The sequence below is a fragment of the Lupinus angustifolius genome, chromosome LG01, assembly GCF_001865875.1.
Source record: "Lupinus angustifolius cultivar Tanjil chromosome LG01, LupAngTanjil_v1.0, whole genome shotgun sequence".
NCBI classification, from domain to species: domain Eukaryota; kingdom Viridiplantae; phylum Streptophyta; class Magnoliopsida; order Fabales; family Fabaceae; genus Lupinus; species Lupinus angustifolius.
In genome coordinates, this window is record NC_032009.1 from 15,513,573 (window position 1) to 15,517,324 (window position 3,752).

Sequence of the window (3,752 nt, forward strand, 5' to 3'; positions counted from 1 at the left end):
TGATGTGTCTAATGGTGGTGGAGTGAGAGGATTTGTTGAGTGATTTAGGGGATTTTGTGTAAGATGATATGTACTTTTACTTGTTTAACAAGCAAGCTTCTTACATGAAAGTGATGTAACCTTTTTGATGACACATTCTCGATTAAACCATTCCCGTGTATTGTCGGTTAATACCCGGCCGGATAATAAAAATCTCTTAATTTCGGTTTATGGTTAGAACTTCGAAACACGGAATTCGGAGTGAAAGTAATTAGAAATGCGTTATGGACAAACTTGATATCTATCTTGACTCGAAATAAAATTTCAAAGCCAATGGCGCAATCGGAATTCAATTCCGAGGTACGGAACTCAAAAACACGTTATTGGGTCGAATACGGGCGAATTTGGGCTCGACAACTGCTCAAAAACTTTCCGTCACAGAAAATTATGAACATTTACCACAAAATAGGAAATCAGAAAACAAGACTAACACTCAACTACGGTTTAGTCTAATTCAATACCGATTAATTTCGAAAATTAATCGTTGTTAAAATAAATAATTAATAAAACATGCACAAAAACTTCATGGTGTTACATTAATTGATTCTTTCAATTTTGAAACTGGTCTGCATATTTATATTTTTTTTTGTAACTCAAACAAAAAATTCCAACTATTCTATTTCTTCATGAATTTCGTTTCATATGTTATAATTCAACCAATTTATATCCATAATGAGATTTGTTTAAAATATGGAAATCATAAATAATTTAATCAAAATATATTTCCTATTATTATTATTATATTGCAATTGTAAAATATAATTATAAATTCTGTATATACTCCTTCATTACATTATATATTTCATAATTGTTACGAAGATTCCTTATATATTCTATAATTGTTACGAAGATTCCTTCATTTAGTTGTTCTTTCTGATAAGTCTTGGTTTATGTTGTTAATTAATTCTTTCCATTTTGTAAATGAATCGCAAATTTATATACTATTTCTGTAACTGGTACAAAAACTCCAAATATTATATTTCTTCATGAGTTTTGAATCATGTGTTATAATTATATCAATTTATATCCATAATAAGCATTGCTTAAAATTTGAAAATCATAAATAATTTAAACAAAATATAAATCAAATCAATTGGTTATCACATTCAAAATTCATTAGTTATATTTCTGCAAATTTATCTCCATAATGAGGAATGCTTAAAATTTTGAAATCATAAATAATTGAAATCAAATAAAAATAAAGACTTTATTCTTCTCCGTATATGGGAATGCCATAATATCTAGAAGCAAAGAAATGAAAAATGTACTTTAAACACGGATTTATAAAATAATAATAAATCTACAAAACGAATAAAAAATACACTTTAAAAAGGATGGTTGGAAGAGAAAGAATATGACGATAATGAAGAGACATAATGAAATGAAACCAAAGAAAATGAAGATTGTTGGGAGAGAAAGATTGTTGAAAGAGAAAGAGAAAGTCATGGATCTCAATAACAATCTAAATGCAATTTAAGGTGTAGTCATAAAAAATACAATAATTATTTATTAAATTGTTACTATAATCAAGAAAGAGCAAATATAGTATGGAAATATACATATGATTACCATGAAACCATTTAGTAGGGAAAAAATGAAGGAGAATGTGACATGTGGCAAATGATAAGGTGATAGGAGTTTTTATTTTATTTTATAGTTCATAGATTTGTGTGGTGTAAAAGATAGAATGAACCTCAAGATAAAATAAATCTTATATTAGGTCTAACTGATTTAACCAATTAAATTATTCTATAAAATTGGATATGACATTATAAAAAATTAATGGTTATATATAAAATTAATGATTATCTATAAAATTAGTAGGATACCCGTGCATTTGCACAGGCGAAGTGTTTTATTGGGGATATGAATTTAAAGAATTGAATTTCAAGGTTGTATAATAAAAAGGAAAGAAGATTTTTTTAGGATGTAATAGTTTTTTTTTTTGTTTCTTACAGGTATCCTCGCACTGGATTCAATCATGTCTGAGTTAAGAACATACATAGGTATGTGAGGCTAATTCTCCCAGCGTGTATTTTTTTCCATCAACAAGACTCGAACCCGAGACCATGCTTAAAGGGAATCAAGCATGTACCACTTGAACCAAAACCCATTGGTTCTCACTTTCCTTTATATCTCCATTTCAAAACTCTCTCTTATGATGTAATAGTTTGTAAATAATTAATGTATTTTATATTAAATATGTAACATTGGAGGTTGATAGTTTGTATTTAACCTCATAAAATCTAAATAAATGACACATTAGAGTTTAAGAAAAATAATAATGTAGTCTACGAATCTTAAAGTAGAAGAAAATGTTATAGGTTTTGGAAAACTTCCTTGTAAACAACATTTGTTGTTGACTTTAGAGCTTTATCATCCTTATCATGTATCATTATCTTCAATCATTTTTTACTTAAAATTTGTTGCACTCTTAAAATTGTGATATATAATTGCTTGAAAACTATATTTTTACTTCTGTTTTAATTCAATTATACGTTGACTTAATGTTTCACGATTTTGAATTGCCCGAAAACTATATTTGAAAAAAGTAGAATCAATGTTATAATTATACATTACGTGTTAATTAATTAATTTTAAAATATATTTGTTCGTAAATAAATATTATCTACTTCTAAACTAATTTATGTTTGAAATTTATTCATTTATCAACAATTTTAAAGCATACCATGAATTAGAAAGAGATAATAGGTATTTACCTAACAAATGATTAAATAATAATATAAATAAGCAAGAGAAACAAAAGATATTTGATTAAGACATAAAAGTTTTAAAAATTATTATGACTTTGTGGTTATTTGATTCTTGCATGTGTTACAATAATAATTATGGATGTATTTGTTGACCTCTTGTTACAGTGGTTGATAAACTTTGTTGCGTGACATTCCCAATGAGTACAACCAATGACATCTTCGCTACTTAAAATTTTAAAATTAAGTTAGGAAAATTACAAATATTTATATAAATAAAGCAATATTATTGATGACTTTTTTAAGTTTGTCTCGGTGTGGAGAATATTAGTTCATTAACAACTTCAATAATAACCATTTGGGTCAATAAAAAAAGTGTTATCAATGTTACAAATAATTAAAGTATTTGTTGAGCTAAATTTTTTTGACTAAAATAAAATGAAAGAAATATTTTGATTTAATCTACTAACAAATCAGTGTGAAAATTCTCAGCTAGTATGTCCCCAAAATGTTTTAAACAATATTCATAGTGTTGTACCAACAATAAGTTTCATCATATAGTAACTTGTATCTTACTATAAAATGCAATTTATTATTACATTCACCGAGTTCATCTTTCCTTAAAAGTAACTTGTATCTTACTACCCTATAATATATAAAACAATATATTATTATAAAAACAATTGTAGGAACTAAATGTTTTATTGGACTTCATATAAAATGGAACATCACTATCCATCATATCATTTCAAGATGTTCTGGTTTTGGTGGTATTCTAACATACCAAAGATAAGAAATTCTAAAAATAAGAAAATTGTCATAATTGATTTGTTATTTATAAATATTCATAATAAAAGTACTTATATTTTCCATTAATATATCTAACATTGTTATCTTTTAATTAAATAATATAATGATAATAATTAAATGTTATACAAATTTTCATTTATTATACTGTCATCTCTTATACTAATATATATTCAAAAGTTGTTATGGTTTTTA

The 3,752-nt window shown here is 25.6% G+C and overlaps 1 long non-coding RNA gene across 1 annotated transcript in view; it reads left to right on the top strand.

Annotated features, from left to right (window-relative positions):
* Positions 1-3,752, top strand: part of LOC109350067 — an 11,819-nt gene extending 8,067 nt beyond the window's left edge. The window contains exons 4-5 of the long non-coding RNA XR_002108067.1: positions 1,704-1,709; positions 3,738-3,752. This is a non-coding gene — a long non-coding RNA (uncharacterized LOC109350067). The remainder of the gene's footprint in view (positions 1-1,703; positions 1,710-3,737) is intronic.